A 23,849-nucleotide genomic window follows, 5' to 3' on the forward strand; every position below is an offset into this window, starting at 1 on the left:
GTGAAGAACCGCTAATAGACACAAAAACTTAACTATTATTTGAGTACAGAAAATTTCTGTTGCACGTACAATCTTGCCACTGTTTTCCACGCCGAGTAGAGAGAGTTATTGCTGACATCCAAGCTAGATTACAGCAACATATTTTATGTGGGATTGGCCTTGAAGAACATCTGGAAACGACGACTAGTAACAATCCTTCATACAGCAAAGTGATAGATTTTCTGACTTCTGCTCTTGTTGCTGCCGATATTGATGGACACAAAGCAATGAAAAAGGAAGGAAAGGGATAAGGCAGAGAAGGCTTTGGACCAGGCATATAGAATAGACATACAAAAAGGAACTGAATCAATATTGGGGCTAACTGACATGGGACGGGATCTAGATCCACAGCTTTCTTACACCTTCCTCATCTCTCTCTCCTTATGGCCAATTGGTTAGAACACTGTTTGAAAGATAGAAAGCTGGATTTTTTGAGAAAGGCCTGTGTGTCTGTGTGTGTGTGTGTGTGTGTGTGACACACACACACACACACACACACACACACACACGGGCAGGAGGGAGGGTTAATCAGGCCCTAACAGGCTCTTCTGTCGCTATGGGCAGCCCCACAGTTGGCTGATACATTTTCAGACTGATTGCCTCCTGACTGCCACTGAATTTCATAGGACAGATTAACACTGAGGAAAGTGACATTAAGTGACAGTCCTAAATTGTACTTGTGGATATTAATAAACAAAGTAGCTTTATCCTAAAACAATATAGCAAAACAAATTACACACTAAAGCAAATTTTATGTGTGAAAGAGAACAATCCAAGGGCCCAGGCATTTCTTCCATCATACATTTGGTCCCCCTGCCCATAAAGAAGGAGGTCTGCTATATGATCATCTTTTATTTGTATGCTGCCTTTCCACAGTTAAAAACAATGCTCAAGGTGGCTTACCTGACAAGATTTACATAATTACAAAAGTCATAAACAATAAATAAACCACATCAAAAAACACACAACCAAATGGAAAACAATTTCCACATAAATCCACATAAGCCATATCCTATGGTTCGTGGGAAGCCATTCCAGGGTCCACAGAATTGCATTCTTAACAGCACTAAACTTTACAGCTAGTACAAATTTTCTCCATTTTATATTTTTATTCCTAATTATTCTAGAAAATATGTGCATATGTATTAACACAGCAGTTTACTGGAAAATTTATACAAACAGGCCTACTATGTTAGCACAAAGTGGAAATGAGGAGAGTGGCTTTATCAGATATGGAAGAGCTTTCATCTCTAAATTACATTTTATTCAGTTTTTATGCCAATAGGAATTTTAATTGTTTGGTGCTTTTGAAGCTCAGATAATTTAACTTGATGTCTTTCTCCCTGAGTTGATGTGCAGCTTATGACACAAACCACATTTATAAGATACACAGAAGATTAGAAAGCTCCTTGTTTATACCCTATACAACAAGTAAGAAAGATATTGGTAGATGAATCATGGTAATCCTGCAATAGAGAGAAAATCATTTCAGACATAAATCAGACACACCAGCATACAAAGACTTCACAGCACCTTATCTTTTAGATCCATAATGCGTTTTCTAACCTAGATTATGTACTGTTCTTTATTAGTCTTCAAATCCCCCTTTCATCCATTTCGGTGGAATTGTCTTGTTTACCGCAGTATTGCAGAAACACAAACGGTTATTATAGTGATGCTGACAATTTTAGTTGATGCTTATTGTTACATTTATATTTTAAAAGGATGTGGTGTCTTAAATTGTTGTAAATGGTAGCTGGGATAGATGCATGCTAAAAATGTAATAAGGCAAATAAAAGATAGATGCATGATTTACTCAAATATTAGGGACGCTGGGTGTTTTGCCATTTTAAAACAAAAAAGAAAGCTGGATTTAAACAAGATTATGTCCTCTTCATTGATCTATGAAGCTAATTCATCTAGGCATGTTTAAATTATAACATGACAGAAGACAGACATGCTGCAGTTATGGTTCATGATAATCAGTGCTTTCAGGTACTTTCACTGTCAATGTGATAAAAAGGTTTCATTATTTAAAGCTCTAATTAAACCATCCATATTTCCAGGAATGCAACAGTGAGCACAGTGGCATCTGCATATTGTTATTCTCTCAGCATAATCCTCGCAAGACTGTAGCATCTATGTGCACTGCTAAGTGGTCCCCTTTCTTTTGTTTTGCTTATCCTTAGACATCAAAGGAAGGTATCTGTTTCGGCCCTGACACTTGTCAGCAATGAGCGAGTTTGGGAATAATAGACCACAGGTGTATATTTCTCCAACTTTATTGACCGATATTGTCCTCTTGTACGTATAGATTGTCTGGAAGAGATACTATTCTTAAATGAATAATACCGTTTAACCATGCTGGCTGTAAGGCAGTAAACAGAGGCTGCTTTAGTACTGAAATCAGTCATTGTTTGTTTTAATCTTCACAAAGTGGAGAAGGAGAGAGAACTCCATTGTTTCTTGAGACCTTTGGAAGCCAACAACAACAACTCTTCCATTGTGTATCCTGTAGACCAGCCTGTTGTACCATATTCCACTTGTTGTCTTCTTCTTCTTCTTCTTATATTATTATTATTATTATTATTATTATTATTATTATTATTATTATTATTATTATTATTTATATACTACCCAAAAATGGAGGTCTCAGGGCGGTTTGCAGAACAAAATCAAAATATAAAACAACAACCCAATAACCCCCATACAGTGGTACCTCTAGTTACGGACTTGATCTGTTCTGGGGTGCCATTCGCACCCTGAAAAATCTGTAACTAGAGCGCTGCTTCTGCGCATGCGCACAGCACGATAGAGCCCTTCTGCACATGTGTGAAGCATGCAGAACGCTTTTGTGCACACATACACAATGAAACCCGGAAGTATACATTTCCAGGTTTGCTGCGTCCAGAAGCCAAAAAGACATGAACCTATCGCAACACGAGGTATGACTGTATTCCCATATTCAGATGAGCCCATTTTTTCTCAAAACCCCTGAGCAACAATACTAATCAGACCACTAAAACCTTTATGAAATGCCATTATGTTGCCTTTTAACCCAATACATTTGTACAAATTGGAATAATGGTAATAACCAAACATCTAATATTAATTTCTTCGTTGTAATTTTATATCCTTAGTACACGCCATTTATTTAGGAAAGTAACATGAAGATGACTTTTTAAAAAAGAAAAGAAAGGGTTTGAGATAAGTAATTAAGCTAATTTCACATTACAATGAAATCACGCTGACAATTTTGCCGTTCTCTTAATTTAACTTAAATGATGGCAGGAATATCAAATTCAGGTTAGCAATGCTGGTATGTGATAGCTGGGTTTTCAGTTGCTATATACATGATGCTTGAAGGGTTGGTGGAGTCTTATTCTATTTGATGCCATTATAGCTTCACTTTGATAACTGACTGCCCTAGAGAATTGCCTTTTGGCTGATAAATTCTCAGCTGCAGTTTTTGGTATGACAGATGTAGCGTGAATGTAATTTCCCACCCTGAGTGCATTCTGTCTTCACACCCTTCCGATACTTTTAGTCATCCTTGAGAAGCATGCAGGAGGGGCCCCATAATGTGTTAGTCCATTCTAGATGTGCTGTCTCTGTAATGTCAGAAGGAGGTTTCTGGCTTTTCTGCAAATGGATAAATAGTGTATAACAACTTATGGAATATCAACGTTCAAAACATACTGGCTTATCATAATGAGATTTATCTGTGTGATCACTTTTGAAACACAAGCCACTTGTTTTAATGTAGTTTGACGGGAGATCTGTAGACAGTGCACATCTTTTAAAGGAAAATCAAAAGTAGGGATAGGTTGTCTTTTTTTGCTCTGTTTTGTAACAGTTTGATAGAATACCTTTGGAAATATTCCACTCTGCTGGCTTCTGCTAATCTGATGGGGATTTCTTTTAAAGTCCATTTTACACACACACACACACACACACACACACACACACACGTATGTATTTACATGTTCCAACATGTGATTTCAGTTATGTGTCTCTTTCCTTCAGCATTTGTTATAATTCTTTTAAGCGGATAACAGAATGATCCCATGCCAATGATGCGGTGAATGAGCATTTATTTTACAGAAAGCTGTAATTAACAAAATTTGTTGTCGAAAATGGCAATTTCACACACACAGGGGGAAGTATGTGTCCAGAGTGTGATTCTTTGCAGCCATCCATTGTGGGTGGTTTTTTTTGTTGTTGTTTTTTGGCTGCAGAGTATATTGCACCTGAACCAGGAGCCTGAGCTCAGTAGAACGTATCATATACACTGCCTGAAAATTGAATGTACATAATTTTGGAGTAGAAATAGCAAAGTTTTCTTGGCAGCCGCATTTCAGAAGCACATATGAAAGTTGTATCCATGTGGTATGTGGTACTGTTCTTCTGATAGCATGAATTCATGTTCTGCCAAAGAAGAGGGTTTATTATTAGTAGTATTAGTAGTATTAGTATTAGTATTTGGACAATGCAAATGGCACACAGATTATTTTCCTTGATAGATTTCATTTTCAGGCAGAATGAGAAAACAAACCAAGGAACAAAGAGCAAAGGAAAGGCAAAAGGCAGAGATCCCCCTCATTAAAGCAATGGACAGACTCCTGCAATGGCCAGTATGTAGCATCTTCTGTGTTCTTGGTCTATGCTGAGGTTCATGAGAGTTTCCAAGAGACTATGTGACTAGACATCAATGCTCCTTTCACAGGTGACTGACTTTGAAGCCCTGCCAGGAGCTTCAGCAGGTGTCAAAACACAAGATAAGAAATGTGACTGGCTAATAGATAAAGGATCCCAGACACCCAAAATAAGGTGCAGACACAAAAAGAGCCATTGTGGTACACCACCAACTCCTTGCAATAACCAGGTCCTCCACATTTCCATTACAATTCATCCTAAACGAATAAACCAATGAAGGGTAGACTAGATAGTTCTACTACTAATGTTGGTTTAAGCTCAGTTTGGAGCGGTGTGTGTGTGTGTGTGTGTGTGTGTGTGTGTGTGTGTGTGTTTCAGTTTCAGTTTCAGTGCTTTTCAAAAAAATAGGCAGCAGTGTATAACAGACTAACCAAACCAAATACTATATGACTTCTATGTATGGCAAATTTTCACACAATTGTTATATATGAAAAATGAAAAAAACAACAACACCACATTGTAAACAAATATGGCAATATAGAATGTGCTGGTCCATGTAGCTGGCAGGGACATACAACCAGCATTGCTTGCATTCAATGCAAGCATGTCCTGTGGAAAAGAAAGCAGCATTTTAAGGGTTTTTTCTGTAGTACATTATTCTTTAATTGGAAATGGGGGTTGCATTTTGAATGTGCTGTAAACTATGCTTATGGAGCTAGTCATGTCTTGTTAAGAAAGACTGGAATTCTGATCCATAAATTTGCACTAGCATATGTTTTTGCTACTCCAGTGTACCATCACTGTAGCATAATGATGATTTTATAGCTTCTTTGTGGTCACATATAATCAGGAAGATTCTGTCATAAGCAGCTGTTTATTAGCAGAGCAATGTTGGTATCTTCATTCATCTTTCAGTCAGAAATACCGTCACTTGTATGTATACTTGCTTTTCTAAGTCAGAACTGCTAATTACATGATCTGAACTGTGGAACTTCAGTCAAATGCACATACTTTGTTTTCAGGGGCACTAAACAAGTATATACTAAAAAAAATGACCCTTCTTTTTTCAAATAGACAGTTAAGGTCATGATCCCTGTTGAAAGCAACAGACATTTTAGAGAGTAATGGACACAATGGACACCAACTTAAGCATAAGCACTTGGATTTATGCTGTACTGGCCCCCTGAAACAAATGGGATGCTGTTTAAACCTTAGGTGTTTCTGCATACATGGCTTGCATATTTGGTTGCAAATGTCTTCAGAATCTTGGGCTACACATGGGAGCATAGAATTGGCACTTAATTTGTGGCTATCTCTGCCATATCCAAGACGTCGCTGCAAACATCTTTGACAACCCATAGATGCTTATACCAAAATTGAAAGGAATTAGATTTCTAAGTCCCAAGTTAAAGACTTTAAATATGGAAATCATTCTGATTGTCTGATTGGATGCATATACAAACTGCTTCAGATGCTTAGGTTTGTCTATGCCAAATCAACTAGATTTCCAGGAAACAACTTCACGGTATTGAAAAGGCTTTCCTATGTACAAACATCTTTGTAAAGTGGTTATTTCCTACAGAATACCATCTGTTGGCAAAGACTATACTTTAACTATCACACAGGCTTAACAGGTACATAATTACCTTGTCTGTGGCTCCTGGTATATAATCACTCTGTCTCTCTCTGTGGTGTTAAGAGATATAATTAAATAGCCAGAAGGTACCATTTAAGTAAAGTGTCCATGCATAATACTGGGGATGTATAACTTCCAAATTGATTCCTTATTATAAACAGATAAAGTGAAGATCCACACTCATAAGCACATTGCCAAAGATTGTGTTCTGACTGCAGAATAGGATAAGGAATAGCCAAATATTTGTATGTGCCTAAATATATCATCATGACATAAACTGAAGTGCCATTTATAAAAGCAGCTCCTTCATGGATGCTAATAAATTGCCTTCATATAGTTTTAAAGAAGAGACTTTCCATTTATGGTTTAAACTAGCAGAGAATGTTGATCCTCCCTGTTTTTTAATAATTGGCTAGCCTTCACTCTTTCCCAGCTTCATTGCTTTCCTTCCCTACTTTTCTTTTTAAATTTTTTCCTCTATAGTTCCTGGGGAGAAAACTTAATGCTAAATGAATAAATGGGGGCAGCAGAGTTTAAATAAAAATAGTGGAAGATATAAGAATACTAGGAGACAAAAGAGGCAGGCAACAGAATAACCATACTTCACTCATTCAGTTTCTGGATAACAGAGGAAGCATTCCCTACACAAACTTATGACATTCTGCACTTGTCATAGTTACAGTGGAAAACAGTGTGCAGAGAGTGTACTGCTCTGCATGCTACTATTTCACATGCTACTATTCTGACTTGGAGGCCACATCAAGCTGACTGTCACATCTTTGGCCACCTCTAAAATCTCATTTACATTTACTCCAATCAGCATGGTTACTTCTGTCATTGAAGGGCAGGAAGGACCATTGAAGGATGTGGTATGCTGAATATACAGTAGTACCTCGGGTTAAGAACTTAATTCGTTCCGGAGGTCCATTCTTAACTTGAAACTGTTCTTAATCTGAAGCACCACTTTAGCTAATGGGGCCTCCTGCTGCCGCTGTGCCACCAGAGCATGATTTCCGTTCTCATCCTGAAGCAAAGTTCTTAACCCGAGGTACTATTTCTGGATTAGCGGAGTCTGTAACCTGAAGCGTATGTAACCTGAAGTGTATGTTACCCGAGGTACCACTGTAATTATGTTAAAGTAAGCATGCAGGTCTATGTGCTAGGAATGGATGGATCAGTATAGCTTTGGTCTACATGACTTTTGCTTGTGTTCACTCATAAGTCTATATGTTATTCATAAGTTTGTCTGTCTGCCTGTCTATCTATCTCTCTCCCTCTCCCTCTGTGTGTGTGTAAATATGCATTGAAGTACACGCGGGTGACGCTGTGGGTTAAACCACAGAATCTAGGACTTGCCTATCGGAATGTTGGCAGTTCAAATCCCCACAACGGGGTGAGCTCCCATTGTTTGGTCCCTGCTCCTGCCAACCTAGCAGTTCGAAAGCACGTCAAAGTGCAAGTAGATAAATAGGTACCGCTCCAGCAGGAAGGTAAACAGCATTTCTGTGCACTGCTCTGGTTTGCCAGAAGCAGCTTAGTCATGCTGGCCACATGACCCGGAAGCTGTACACCAGCTCCCTCAGCCATTAAAGCGAGATGAGCGCCGCAACCCCAGAGTCGGTCACAACTGGACCTAATGGTCAGGGGTCCCTTTACCTTTACCTTTTACACATTTTCTAACAAATGAAGGATTTAGTGGTAGTGAAACTGGCACCCCTGCCATCAGACATGTTGAGGGCAAGTCAGTACATAAGACTATATGAGTTGAGAGTAAGTGGTATGGAAGGCACTTGACTCCAGAAAGTTGGGCTTGGGTGGAGGCTTCTATGATGTTTCTGGCTCAGCTCCAGCAGCCTCCAGACCATAATCATCAGACTTTGCAGACCCATGACCACCAGTTTCATGCTCAGCCTCAGAAGCCTAACCTCATTTCCCAGCCAGGGATATAGGAGCATCTTCTTCTGACCTGGAGCTCAAGGACAGGACAGTGATTGTTGTTTTCTGGAAAAAAAGAACTCTCAACATGTTCAGATGTATTCTGCCAAGGTATTCTGGTAAAATAAGCTACCAGTCATTTCTATGACTATATTCTGCTGACCCTTTTTTCAAGATCAGAGCAGAAATATAAAACACCTTGACTGTTCTCTGGGGAGCATAAGAGCTAGGATATAGATGACTAAGAATCAACTTAATCCTGTTTCAAAAAGTAGAGGAGACTGAAAATTTCATTAACCATCATTTTCCATTATATCTAAACTGAACCAAAACTAAAAGAAACTAATTTCATAAACAACTGTTGGAAGGTTCAGGTTGATATGCCACACTAAGCTGTGGTTAGGCAAAAATAGAAGCAAATACTGTCAAATTCCTGTGCCAGAGGCAGAGGAGGTAGAGAAATCATGCGAACCTGAGGCCTGCAAAGGCTCATTCTCATAATGCTAAATCATGGTTTAGTGCAGGACTGGAGAAGATTTATTAGCTTGAGGCCCATATTCCCTTCTAGGCAATCTTCTGGGGACTGCATGCCAGTCAAACAAGAACAATGAAAATATGTTTTACCTTTGTATAGTAGGCTAGTTTCTAAACACACTCACACTTCCCTCTCTATCATCCACACAGGCAAGCATGACTATTATCAGAGTTATAGGACATGTTCCAGTCAGGCAAAATCACTCAAGGATGATATGAAACAAAACTGGTGAGGGCTAGGGGAAAAGATGGTATGGCAGGGAGGGGGGCTGGATAGACTCCCAAGTCCAGATAGAGAAGCTTGGGGGTGCATTTGGCCCCTAGTTTTGAGTGTTATGTCCAACAAGGCTATTGAGCATGGTCACTTGCTTTGTATGTTTAAAACACACTCAGTAGACTTAGAGACACTAGTGATAACTGGAAAAAATGTATAAAGTAGTCAACACTGATCTGAGCCAACTTGGTTTTATTTCACTTGTAGATGGTAATCATAGGATTTTTGCAGAGTGCCCTTCCCCCCATTTCAGTGGTTCCTGCAAATCAAGATTTAAGTCTTTGCAGTGTTTCACCCTGCAGTGCAGATTTTACTTCCAAAGTCATAACATGTTTTGCTATTTCTGCTGAATCTCAGAATTAAAATTGGAGGTGGGGAAGAGCAGAAAATGTGGAATATTTTGCATAAAAGGCAAAACACAAGCAGCGGCTGAGTAACAGAAATATGAGTTCACCCGGTAGTGTGAGGATTTACATAAATAATACCTGTAGAGATTATAGCAAGGTTTAAAATTTATTGGTAATATCCCTAAGCACATGTCTCTGGAAATGAAAACATTTAACAAATTCAGAGAAATGAGCTCCATTTTCCACTGGGGCAGAATTTATTATTTGAATTATTCAGGGGAGGTTTATATATAGCCACAAAGATATGTGATATGCTAACTAATTTCTAATTATATTAGTCAGAAGCGCTCTACTGGGAACACTCTGTTTTCTTCAGTCAGGCTAAAGCAATTCACATATTACGGGTTCTAAAAATATATTTATTATATTACCAGGGTCCATAATGTAGGAGTCTAAAGAGAAAATTAATTTTCTTGGATCATATCTATTGAATATTTAACTTTATATCTGAGGAAATCATTTATCTAAGGACCAAATAACAATCTGTGGAGGAAACAAAAAAAAGAAAGAAAGAAAGATGCTAATCATAGCATTGGTCCTCTCTCTGTAGGAAATGACCAGGCAGCTTAACAGACATGGCGCCTGACAATATAGAGAATAGCTTTGAGAGAGACCATGCTGTGTATGAGGATAATAAAATTTAATCTTACCCTTCTTTCTTGGCTGTTAGCCTCCAGTCATTAAACCATGAGTGTGCTGTTAGCGAAAAGCAAAAGAAGAAGAAAAGAAATAGGTGCAGTTCTTAGAAGAGTATTTCTGTTCCTTTGCAGCAGTATCTTTATGAGAGCATTTTTTAAATTATTATTGTTATTTGCTATTCACAATAAGATTTCTGCATACATGAGTCTTACAGAAAGTCATTTTCTGTGGTAAAAATGAATTTTAGTGTGTCAAACTCCCATCATTGGTTCTGTTTATTCATTTCCCTTTCAATAGCTGAAGATATGGTGCTAAGCACACATGGAAATAATCCCCACTGAAAGAAATTACACTGGTTTTTTTTTAGTGAACATGGTAAGAATCTAGTGCTTAGGCTGCAATCCTAAACACTGGGGAATGCATTTGATTGAATTCATCAGGTTTTCTTCTGAGTAATGCATAGGATTAGGTGGTTAATCCTGCTTGGGTAGAAGGATAAGAGAGAGAAAGAGAGAGAAGCCAATTCTCACGGAAACCACTTTGCACGGGAGGAGCCAGAGCTACAACAAACAACCCGATTGCACATTCCCAGTTGAGACAAGTTTGTTCAGAGATGCTGGTGCCTTTCAGAAGTGGGAAGGGCTATTTCTTTTTTAATGGACTACTGCCTAATTGGCAGGCAAGCCTTGAGATCTTGTGTTACACGGAAGGAATATGATAGGCATTCTTTCTCTCCACATCTGGCATTTTTAAAAAGCCTATTTTCTTTGAGGAGGTTTACTGTACCTACAAATGATTTAATAGAAAGGTTGGAACAACAGGGCAGTGTGTAATATGTATATCCTGGGTAAGGATGCAGGAAGGGAGAGATTTGATTTAATTTGCATCTAAAGGTGGACCTACCTAATATACACTTCACACTTTCCTAAATGGAGAAGGAATCCATAATGGCATGCTTGAAGGGCTAGAAATTGAATTGATATTATTTTTTAAAAAGCAAGCCTGTGTGATGTAAATCTCTTGTGTAATAGAGCTCACACTGCAATAAATTCAGGCCTGGTATCAAATGGTGAGGCCTAAATAGGGTTACCATATTTCAAAAAGTAAAAACCAGTATATCCGGAAAGTTGTTGAGTTGTTTTTAGGAAACCCCCATAAATTGTTGAGCTTTGATTGACTTGCCTAAGATCCAGGACAAAGTGCCCCCTTTCGTAAATCCCCCCAGACGTCAATTCCGCCTTTGAAATACCAGTAATGTCCAGGAAAATCCGGGCATATGGTCGCCCTAGTCCTAAGCATTTTGCAGGACCCACCATTGCTGACACACCTCAATTTTTAAATATATATATTTTAAAAAGTTGCACCCAATACTCACAAACCTTGGTACTTTCTCCAGACCCCATCTCACTCCCCAGACTATACTCCTCTCTTTGTTCCATACCCCTGCAGGTGCTTTTGCCTGGCTAAACTAAAATAATGCCTTTTGACTGCTTGGCTGGAGAGAGATGTGTGTCAATGGGTAAAGAAACCTCTGGCTTTTGTGTGGCTGGACTACCGCCTGCTGAGAGTTACATCCATTGATGCATCCCTGTTTATCCCTGTCCCCACCCACCAGTAGAATGCAGCCCCTGGTAGGCTCTCTGCCTCAGTTTGAAAAAAGTTCCCTGTCTGTGCGGTAAACCTTGAAAATATATTTTATATTAAACCTTAGTGACTTAAAAAATAATAATCAAATGGTCTATACATTTTGTTGAATAAGCTTTTTACACTGGTACTTGAATCTGAACAACCTGCCATTCTGATAAGGGCCATCAGGTGCCTGCCTTGCTGTGTCCTCCTTTCTTGGCTCCTTATGAGCTCCTGCAGCTCCTGGAGAAGTGGTGAGGATCTGGCCTCTTGGTAGCAGCATCACTGTGACATACCAGGATGAGTAGGGCAGGCTGACTCCCGCCATCTTGCCTATGGTGCTCCAAGCTTACTAGTGCCAGTAGGCAATGTCAACATTGGGAGGTGGGCTTCTTGGCACTGTGCCACCCTACTAACCACTCCTGCTTATGAGACTTATCAGGCTCTCACCCATAAGAGGTCACTCATTGCATGGGAATGCAGCCTCAGGCTGCTAAAAATTCCCGAGCCCTATTCTATGTGTTATAAAGGGGCATCCTCTGTATGTCAATTACATTTCTGTCTTTCTTTTGCTTAGGAATTGACCGTTGCCACTCAGTTTGGACAAGCTTAAAAAAACACCCAAAAGAAAAGAAACCAGAATGGTGGTATCTGCAGAATTTTTAATTGCTGTGGGTCAGCTATAAAAAAAATGCATATCAAAATAAAAACATTAAATTGGTGCTGACAATAAGCCTGTTTTGCATATGGCTATTACTTTTTAGTAGGCTATGCATTTTACATAAGTATTACATTGCAGGTGCAAAGGCCATTTCAGTGCCTTTTGCAAATTCTTGGCTGAATAATGCATGGCTCAATGACCTACTTAAATATGTATTAACTTAGTATATCATCAAAAAGAAAATCTTTGGGCAATCAATATTACTTAAATAATGAATCTTTATTATTATTATTATAAACCTTATAGTGATGATGTGAGCAGGAAAAAAAATCCCAAGGGGTATTTGCTGAGCTCAGACAGCTTAAGAAGAGTAAATTAAATGACAACTTGTTTTAAAGATTATCTCTCTGTATGGAATACAGTGCAATTATGAATTTGCTCACCTGAATCTGAATATAGAAAGAAATACCTAGTCCGGTTCCTATTTTAGGCTTAAATTAAAAGTTCCAGTGTGAATGTTTACATATCTTGAAGACTTAACATAGTATAAGCTACAGTTGATCTGAACTTAGTTTTGTTTTCATTGTTTACAAAACGTGCTTCTGCTTTCTGTTAGCTTACTAATGCCCTATCAAAATTTCATCTGCCCACCCCGCCAAGTCCTCAGTACCAGAATAGAGTATTTTGAAAGCTTCCTAGCTTTTGTGAAGCTGAAGAAGCAAGTTCAGGAATTCCACAGCTTCCTTGCTCTGTAGGCTCAGGCACCTGAGATGCAGTCCTGAACTTGCCTGTCCAGGGTCACAGAAGCTCTCCAACCCAAGTAAGGTTAGGGAAAAACTCTATGTTACATTTATTGTGTGGTGTGTACATGGGGCGGCACATCCCTTTTTACCACTTGAGGCAAAAAAGGAAGTGCTGCCCTCCTGTTCCTACTGTTGCTTCTGCTCCCACCACCACCATACCTGCTGCTGTCTGAATTGCCTGCTCCCCAAGAACTTACTCGATTTTGGGCGAGAAGTTACCCAAAATGGACTCAATCTTGTCCCAAATCAGCACTGATGGCAGTGGTGGCAGGGGCAGCTATGAGGGTGCTGCCCGGGGGTTTCTGCAGTGGTTTCACCCTGTCTAATGGCTGGGCCGGCTCTGGTGTGTACCCCCCCCTCTCTCTCTCTGTTAAATGAATTATAGGCAAGGGTGGTATAAGTCCTATTGTAAATGTGGTGTGTGGTTAGCAGAAGCTTGCCTGTTCCCTTCCTAGCCTTGATTGGAATGATAATCAATCTTTCTACATGGCTGGGACTATTAAGGTGGAAATTCTCATTGATGTCAGTCAGAATTGCCCTAGCTCCTAGTCACTGTCTGTGGATTCTTAACAGGACATAATTCAAATATGTATTGGAGTGTGGGAAGCAAAGAAACAAAAGTAAAGCATGTTTCTTTACAAACCACCCCTTCTCCCATGAAAGGATAAGAAGGAAACAGATTGAGAGAGCAATGATAGCACACACGTATCTTTCGGGGAAGGGTCAGGTAAGGCAGCGCATGCAACTTTGATAATAGTCCTAAATTACATGTATTGAATTAAAATAAATAAAGCTGTGCTAACTCAGATCAGTTTTCAGAAGAAGCTCAGGAACTCAGATCTTTCCAAGAACTGCCCTGTCACCCCTTTCCCGCCATATTGAGTAGTAGTTTGCTAGTTCTTTTGTTGTGCTCTCCGGAGTTGCAAACATAATGCTTATAAATTCACATGATGGGGGGGGTAGTTTGGAAAATAAAAAAGTAATAAATCCTTGTAGTGTACATGTTATGTACTGAAGTTCTCACCCTGGGCCAGCAGGGGGTTACTGTAGATAGTTATGCAAATGAAGGATCAAAAGTGACGTTCAGTGATTGGATAGTTTGTATGCAAATGAAGGATCGAAAGTGACGTTCCGTGATTGGATAGTTTTAGAAAATGGCAACAGTTACATTGTTCTGGAGCTCTATATAAGCAGGCTGACTGAGCTCCTCAGCCAGTTCTGTTCCAGCTTACAAATAAAAGAGCTGCTTTGGAAGAATCGCTGTGTCGTCTGCTATGTCTACCCACAACTTAACAGTACAGGTCCTCTTTGTGCTGAAACTTTAATGCCCACATTCAGAGTACTTTCCCCCTTTTTCAGATATTGCCTGTTCAACAAATAGACATTAAATGAACACATTGTTCTGGATACCATGAATTATATGAAGCAAGGGGAAATAATCATTTCTGCTATTGGTGGGGTTTTTCCCCTGACATCCCATTCTGCCAAGTCCTTTAAAAAGAATTGTATTGCAAATGCAGTTCCCATTGAAATTTTGGTTTCATAAGCTTTGTCCATATTCCTGCTGCTGCTGAAGCTGTCGACTGAAAATGCTTCAGAACAGCACTAGTTTCCATTGAAGTTGCCCTCAGCAGGTAGTCCTGCCTATTGAGCTATTTTATTTAAGATATCTCTCTTGTTGTATTTATTTCTCTTCATACAAGTTTTTAAAGATAAAGCCAGTGCCTCTGGAGATCAGTCAGAACTCTTTGGTGAACTTTGTTAGTCTTTTACTGCTTTAGATTTCAAGTGCTAAAGCAGAATCAGGAATATTCACCCATTGGGAAGTCTTTTCATTTGTTTTATTTTTTCAGTATTTAAATATTTACATTTGGGTCTTGTTTTCTCTTTTTGTGTGTTCTCATTTTGCCAACCAATAATCATCAGACCATTTAGACACTAATGCTGTGATTGAGTGCCGTACAGCAAGAAGCCATGCTATGCAGAAGAGAGCACTGATTTGCCACCAAATCCTTTAGCATATGAAGCAGCTATTTTAGGCAATACTATAAGCGCTTCCAGACAACCTGTGTAATGAAAATCCAGCCTGATTCTTTTCTAGAGAGATTAGAGCACACGGGCTCTTTAATGAGCATTCATCCTAATTTGTTTGTGGGGTGATTAGATGGTGCTGCATCAAGCAGGTGTTATCCCAGACTTTTCACTGCATTTTCCTATCATTTTCCTTACCACAAAAAAAAATGCAGGCTTAGGGGGAAGTGAAATTGGTTTGCAAGAGTTCCAGATTCCAGCCTTAATGGTACAACCTGAATTTGCCACTATGTGATTGAATCCCACCTGAAAATAATGACAGTCTGGAAGCACCTTATGGCTCTGGACCTTGCCTCTCAACTGACACTTTGTTTTGTACTCTGATTACTTGGACCCTAATCTTGGGCTGCCCCTGGATATTGCTTCTGCCCATATTGCTGCTGCTGCTGGCAGGTACTCTGATCACCCAGGAGCTTAGAGAGAATAGCAAATTGCCCTATTTAAGTTCACATGCGCAGAAGGGAAACAGCACTTGTACCCTTTTTTGTTTCATAAGCTGAATATTTATTTATGATTATTATGAGCATTTGCAAAGTAAACCCAGACTGTGCATACTTTACTGGAAGTTAACTCTGTTGAATACAGTGGGACTGACTTCCAAGAAAACTTGCATGGAATTGTGTGAGAAGGAATAAATCAATGAACTACAGTGGTACCTCGGGTTACATACGCTTCAGGTTACAGACTCTGCTAACCCAGAAATATTACCTCGAGTTAAGAACTTTGCTTCAGGATGAGAACAGAAATCGTGCAGCAGCAGTGCAGCGGCAGCAGGAGGCCCCATTAGCTAAAATGGTCCTTCAGGTTAAGAACAGTTTCAGGTTAAGAACAGACCTCCAGAACGAATTAAGTTCTTAACCTGAGGCACCACTGTATTGGGAACATGCATTAAAAGAATATAAAAGAATACTCACACTTGGATTTGCTGTGCTATGTAAACAGGAAAGGTGACACAAAGAAGATTCGTCCACTACTTGAGTAATGCAATTTGTGATGCCATATCTATCTATCTAAGAGTCACTTTTGTTCTAGTGAGATTGCAAGACAGCTCAAATCTTGATTCTTGTTAGACCCAGTTTAAAATACAATTTCAAAATTCAAAGGAATCTTCTTTTTCCAGTCAAACATGACTGGCATTAATGCTGGGTTAAGCTCTTGGAGATGGCACAGGCAGAAGAATTGTCTTTCTGCTAGCCAGATAAGAAATTGAAGGTCACGATGTAAGACAGGAGTGAAAATTATAGAACAGGTGGCACCACATTCAGGGTTCCCCGTGCCTTCTCCCACCTAACCTGTGTGATTGACATTGTAAATTGGCTTTCCAGAAATGCACAACTTGGCCACATGATCCAGCTGCCAACCTACATACCTGCTTTGCCAGTATCTGAATGAAATCAGAAGTGTTATATCATACCATCCCCTTCTTTTCCTGCTTTAAGAATCAGCAAAGACCTCTGGACCTCTACTTCACTTTCTACCTGACTCAAAGTGTGAAAGTGACAGGCACACATTCTAGGCTTCACATCTATCTATCATCTATCTATCTATCTATCTATCTATCTATCTATCTATCTATCTATCATCTGTCTGTCTACTCACACAATTTCTGTTGCATAAACCCTTCTCATCACTATTAAGATACTTGATACCAGCCCTGTCTGGGCATAATAAATTCCTGCTACCACTAACGGGGCCTGGGAAAACATGCCCTCTGTTTCAATTAGAAACTCTTCTAAATCAGCCCAGCAAAAGGCATGAAAGAATATTGCAGACTGAGGAGGAATATAAATATTTATAAATACAGATGCAGTACCAACTTTTCCTAACCATCACTTCTAGAGCCAGAGGTTCCAGAGTTTTAATAACTGCAATTGGACCTTTGTATGAAAACTGAAGTGATTATCCAACCACAAGGAATATGAAAGAAATTCAATTCAGTTCATATTAAAAGGTGAACCTACCCATTTTGCACTTTCCAAAGCAATATATGAACTGAAACATAGCCTACCTTCAAAATTTGCAAATATCTTCATTTTGTGACACAGTTCTAAGTAATGTATACAAAAATGCATATAATAGGCTTTATTTTAGTGAAAAGCATATTCAAAATTGCATTGTATTAGGCGAAATCCCTTTTCAATATTTTTTTTGTATTGGACAAATTTGCAGTAAAATGCTGGTAAATCTTCATTGGTCTTTTTTTTAAAAAATCATGAACTGAATGAGAACTGGTGTCTATGACATAGTCACAGAATAATTTGCCAAACTGTTACTGGTTGGTTCTAAATGGACTGCAAAAAGTGAACAAATAAACGTGGCCTTTGTCCTAATGCTTTTATATTTTCCATTAATTTCTCACTCAGAGCATGGTGCCTACTCAATATAGCTTCTTTTTTATCTTTGGGAGTTCTTTGACTTAATACAACTGTGACTCATACTTTCCATATATTTACTAGACTAGATTCTACCTAAAGGAAATGTGGAGAAATGCCCTTGAGATTGGAAAAATGAGAAACTGAAAATTGGGATATCTACCCAAACCAAAAGTAGAAACAGCAAGAGTGGCACATTTCCAGTAGTTAGTCTAGGAAGAGAACAGGCTGCATCACAGGAGAATTGAACCTCTCAGCAGTTAGTGTTTGGGACAGTATTGCTATTGCCATCTCCTAAGTATAGGAGTACTGGACCAAAGCAAAGCAATCTGCCTATTCCTTTTACTAGTCACCACCAGCTGTCACTATATACAATCTTGCTCAAAGAGACTGTGTGATCAAACACAAACCCTTGTTACACAAGCTAAATTCAAGTGGTTGGTTTGATGTGTGGGAAGAACAGTGCGACTGTGTTCTTTATTGCAAGGAAAACCATGAAAATAAAAAAAGAATGTGCCATCTTTCAATTCATATTCCTTTAATTGAAGTGGCTTGAGTTTACTGGATCTTTTTTTATTTCTTCTCCCGGACAAAAAAAGCCTACAGTCTTTATCATTGAAGTTAGATGGCTGTCACAGAAACCAAAAGCATGCTCAAATGTTTATAGGAGCTAAGTGGGGGAATAACTACTCCAGAACACTAATTTTAGCAGTGACCATTGCAGTATAAGTCATTGGGACTCACTTTCCCTTAAACATGAATGCTTGTTTTGTTTCTTAATTTATTGGATTCTGATAGATAGAAGCTTTTACTTTCAGATAGCAGTTCAGATATCTAACTTGCAAAATTATAGCAAAAATCTGCAACAAAATGTTGTGAAGGAACTAAGATAAAATGACTTCTAAGATATTACAGATAAGTCTAGCTATTGTGTTTCAGGTATTGTTGCATATTCTGCACTTCCACAAATGGTGTAAAGTCCAGGAGCAATGCCATATAATTCATTTGTATTTGGATTAGAGAGCATTAGCATTTTACAGTGTTTGTAGTATCTGTTTTAATTACAAATATAAACACAAAATACAATTTTGTATGCCAGGCTACAAAATTTCTCATTATGCATCTTTTAATGAGTACATTTGTATCCTACTTCCCCCCCCTTCCATAATGGGGCTCAAAGCAGTGTGCATGGGGTTTTCAGACAGTCTCCTATCCAGATACTAACTAGATGTAGACTTGCTTAGCTACAGCAATGTGGCTGTGTCATCTGCCTTCAGAACATGCCTTGAGATGTCCCACAGAAACTGTGTGGACCCCTGCAGCTAATCTTGCAACTTCTGCCTATTTTTGAAATCAAACTACAGTACTGATTCTAGCTGTCTTTCTGTCCTTCCCTCAAACTCTCTCATGGGTGTCCCATTTTCAAGGCTGGAGAGAGATGTCAGATGTTATAGGACATCAAGCTGCTTGTGTAGCTCCCTTGATTGTTCAACAAGTTTGTAAGGCAAAACTCTTCTGGTCCTCAAAAAAAGATATAGGTACCCTACAGATCTTATTGAAAAAGAAGATATACCGACAAGTTAACGAACAAACAAAAATATACATATTAGGCGATACATGGGTATACATAGTTATCTGATTATATATTTACAATTTACTTAGAATAAACAATCCATGTACCAATATCCAATAAATTTTATTTCCCCCTAGACAAAACTATTGCTGAAATGCCTTCTAGGCCATTTCCATTAAGGGAGGCAGGAGGATATTTACAGTACTACCCAAAGCCATTGTCCCAGTCTCAAACGCATGGTTGTTTTTTTACATAAATATAGACTTCTATTTACTATTTCAGAGTGGTTTGCCACTGCTATCAAACTGAATTTCCTTGTCATAACGGTTTCACTTTTCTCCAAGTCCTTGCACTTAACACATTCTCTAAGATGAATGGGTTTCTCTAGCATGTGTATGACGAGATCAAAGAGAATTTACATGTCACCATGACTGTATCCCAGAAAGCAACTGTCTAGTTTGATAAAGCCAGACAGCTCTGGCAATGTTTCGCTACAAGAACAGGCAAATACTGGTTTTAAAACAACACCACACAGATTTTCCTACACGGGTTAATTACTTCCTTTGGAATCCTCCTCTAAACATTAGCTCAGCTTTCACAAAGATAACAAAAATCTTGCTATGACCCACGTGATGCCACCTTTCAAAAGCTACATTTCCCAATAAATAGTTTGCCCTTGTCAATTCATCCCAGTTTCTTTCTGCCCCAGTCAGTGGGAGAATTCAATATGGCAATAAGTTAAAGTTCCTTAGCTGTGCTAGCAGAATGGCTTGTGTAAGATATTGTGGTTGTTTAAGCAACAGATTGTTTAGCCTCAATAATTCCTGTTGCACAGGCTGCTGCACAGCCAATAGGCTTCTGCTAGCACAACTGTTGCACTGGATTTCATATTGTGCAGCCATTATGAAACTATTAATTCATTGAATAAATGGTGCTTTGGGTTGTTTGCTGTGAAGCCTAGTGGGTGATATTTAAATGGACACTTTTTCAAGATGAAATGGAGACGTGGAAACCTAATGTAAAAATCAGCATATGAACTGTAGGCACTTGAGTGTTTAGGGCCCCTGTACTCATCCTCTGGAGACGTTTAATATTCACCAGCAGCATTTACACTTACATGCTGTTTTTGGAAAGAGCTTTCTAATAGAAAAGGTTGGCCAGGAAGAAAATAAAAGAAGGAAGAAATTGTATTTTTGCATTTTTTCTGAAATAAAGTCTAAAAGCTCATGTATTCCCCCCCCTAAAATATTCCTATATTCATGAGGAATGAGGCATTTAATCCACTCTAGGAGTGACAGAATGCCTTTGTGTTCTCACCTTCAGCTCACCTCCATGCAAAACTCATCAATCTCACACACAATGACTCATTTCACAAACAGAATAGTTACAGTTTTCATATGACTTCTGGGGCAGGTGAACAACATACATATTTTTAAGCTTAAAATTTCAATTTAAATTCTGGAGTCTAAGGAATTTCTGAAATGATAAGTCTGTATCACCTGTGCTGAGTTTCTTTTCAAAGGCCATTTCTATTCTTTGAATGTAAAACTGTCTGGAGAAGATACTGATGAAGCTGTCTTTTCAAATCTTGAGCATCATTTACCTCAGAAGTGGTAGTTTGTCTGGGGCATGGATATGTGTAGGATATTCTGTGTGTAGGATAGTCTAATGGAATATATATATATCTTTGTCTGTTTGATCCATTCAACTGAATGTCATCTGCATAAAAGGAATAGTGCCAAATCTTGTTCACAAAGCTCTTTTGAAAAGGATTATTTGTAGTTTATAAAGCCTGATTCAAAATGTTTCGCTCCTGCCCAATCATGATTATTTACATCTAATAATGGTCTTGCAACCGTGTCTTTGGCTGAAAAATTCCAATTAGTTTCAGACTCCCCCCATCCTTATGCTCCTGGCCACTTTTTGGACCCCACCCACGAAAAACAACAACCCAGTAGTGTTTTCCTTTGAAGCCAATGCCACAGAATACCTCCTCTTCTAAGAATGTGTGGGGTATTTTCCTTCAGCCTCACTTTCTTAGTGGCTATCAGCTTACTGCCTATGCCCTTCTTTCCTTCAACTTATTAGGTTCCTGCTTCTCCTGAAACTAGGGGTTCACCAATACACACACAACTGTCTTATGTCCAAGAAACAAGCAAAAACTTAGGCTAAAGATAAAATGGTGCCATATTTGCTTGGACGTCTCCACACCACAAATTTAAAAGCACAGAACATCTCCCAAACAATCCTGGGAACTGTAGTTTAAGTTAAGTTTAAGAATCCTGGGAAGTGTAGTTCCCAGTTAAGTGTGCTGGGAATTGTAACTATGTGAAGGATAAAATTTGGTTCCCAGGATTCTTGGCGGGTCATGTGCTTCAAATGTATGGTACAGATGTTACCTAACTTTAATAATCTGTTGAATCTTTGGTTATGTGAGGCAAATTCCCACCCCACACTTCCAATTAAGGAAGCAGGCTTGCAGGTCATATGGCAATAATCTCACACAGGCCTGAGACCCAATACATTTCTTGTTAGAAATTTATGTATTCATGTTACATTTATATACCACCTTTATCTCCCGAGGATCTCAAGGTGCTCCTCCTCCCCATTTCATTTCATCCTCACAACATCCCTGTGAGGCAGGTTAGGCTAAGAGATGGTGACTGGCCCAAGGTCACCCATTGAGCTTGGTTGAAGTGGAATTTTGAACCCTGCTTTCCCAAGACCCAGTCCAACACTCTGAAGATTATGCCACACTGGCTCTTCCACCACTTTCCCATCATAAGGTGAAACTAGAGAACCCAGTCTTTCTCAGCATGAAGTAGATATGTGCATGGGATCTTATTGAGATGGCTGCGTGGCTTTTCCATGCCCCTCCCTCTATTTTTACAACATTAAACAAAAGCAATCCATTGCATGTATTGTGGTATAGTGGTTAAGAGTGGTAGTCTTTTAATCTGGTGAACCAGGTTCGCGTCTCCGCTCCTCCACATGCAGCTGCTGGGTGACCTTGGGCTAGTCACACTTCTTTGAAGTCTCTCAGCCCCACTCACCTCACAGAGTGTCTGTTGTGGGAGAGGAAGGGAAAGGAGAATGTTAGCCGCTTTGAGACTCCTTCATGTAGTGATAAAGCGGGATATCAAATCTAAACTCTTCTTCTTCTTCCAAAACACAATGCACTGGGAGAAATGATATCTGACCCCACAGGCCTATTGGAGTTACTTTCCCAGAACCATTCTTAAGAGGTTTTTAAAGCAACCTGCATTTGGCTGCTGAGTGCACTGGATTGCCTTTAGTTAACTTTCAAAAAGAAAGAAAAGAGACAAAAGATAGAGTTTCTGGCCACTCCATCAAATAGTAAACATCCTCCCATCCCAAACTCTTTTGTCTCTCATCTGGGGAAATTCAGCAGGGTTGCATGTTCAGGTAAGCACTAACAAAAGCTCATCCATGGTTCCACTCCACTTAATCCCTTGCTAATACCTCCTCACAGAAATGCTTTCTGTCCAACCCAATCTTCCTCCATTGCCGCCACCCAAAAGGCAAGTTCCCTGTTATCCCAGCAATCTCTGGTGCGAGAGCTCTTCTCAGTGCCAGCACTGAACCTATGCTTTGCATCCACAAATTTGCTGCTGACTCCGTCTTTCACCCACCCACTTTCTTCTTGACAGTTCTCAGTCTTATTCCGGTCCCTGACACATGCAACTGTTGCTGCTGCTTCAAGTACATTACAATATAAGACGTTCTCTGGTGGCAGGCTCTGAAGCAGATTTACAGAGCATGTGACCTCTTGTGTAGTAGAGCAGAATGTTTGATCTGGGTGCTGTGGCTGAGAGGATAATGCTAAAGCCCTCCAGCTAAGGATCAAAGGGAAATTTTCCTAGCTGCTTGTGTTATTCGCTCTCTTGCAGTTAAATAAAAATGCAGAGCCTAAGCTAAACTGCATGTTTACCAACTTTTCACAACGGTGACATCTCAAAATTCTGCAGAGACAGGCTTAGCAATTGGAATTCTACGCCAATGCTGAAGATTTATGTTTGAGCAGTGTGGATGTGTTGTACTGCAAAGTCTAGAGGGGATTCAAAGCAAATGGGTTGCTTGGGGTACACCCTGCTGCATAATAAATACTGTAAATGCACTGAGTTAAGACAATGAGTTTATGTCATTAGGTGTGATGCTTATTTTAGTAAGCAGGCGAGCCCGTTATCATGGCTTCTCATTAAGAACAAAGCCACTTTAGATTTTCCTCACCTTCCACGCTGTTTGCATGAGCATGCAGAAATGTGCCAAATGCATTAAAGGAGACGAAATAGGATATAACAGCTCTCCCCCCAGTGTCACAAGACACTGCTATTTTCTGAAATGGACTCATTCATGATCATGGCCCCAAGGGGTAAAGTCACATGGTGGTGCCTATAAAGCAGCTATTAGTATTCAGGCAAGTCAGAGGTCTGTGCTTGCTATTGATATTACTCTGTTGTAAATGGAGTGTTATACTCTCTTCCATTACCATCTGGATCGTAAATAGTGGCTCAAAGTACAAAAAGTATTACTGGTTGCAATGTCACTGAGCTGTTGGGAACAAATAGCTGGAAAGGACAGC

At 39.3% G+C, this 23,849-nt stretch overlaps 1 protein-coding gene across 2 annotated transcripts in view; it reads left to right on the top strand.

The window, feature by feature from the left end:
• CLSTN2 (calsyntenin 2) overlaps positions 1-23,849 on the top strand; it is a 322,960-nt gene that overhangs the window by 261,415 nt on the left and 37,696 nt on the right. The gene's annotated exons all lie outside the window — the stretch shown is intronic.

This window comes from Podarcis liolepis (assembly GCF_965112155.1).
Source record: "Podarcis liolepis genome assembly, chromosome: 5".
Lineage (NCBI taxonomy): Eukaryota > Metazoa > Chordata > Lepidosauria > Squamata > Lacertidae > Podarcis > Podarcis liolepis.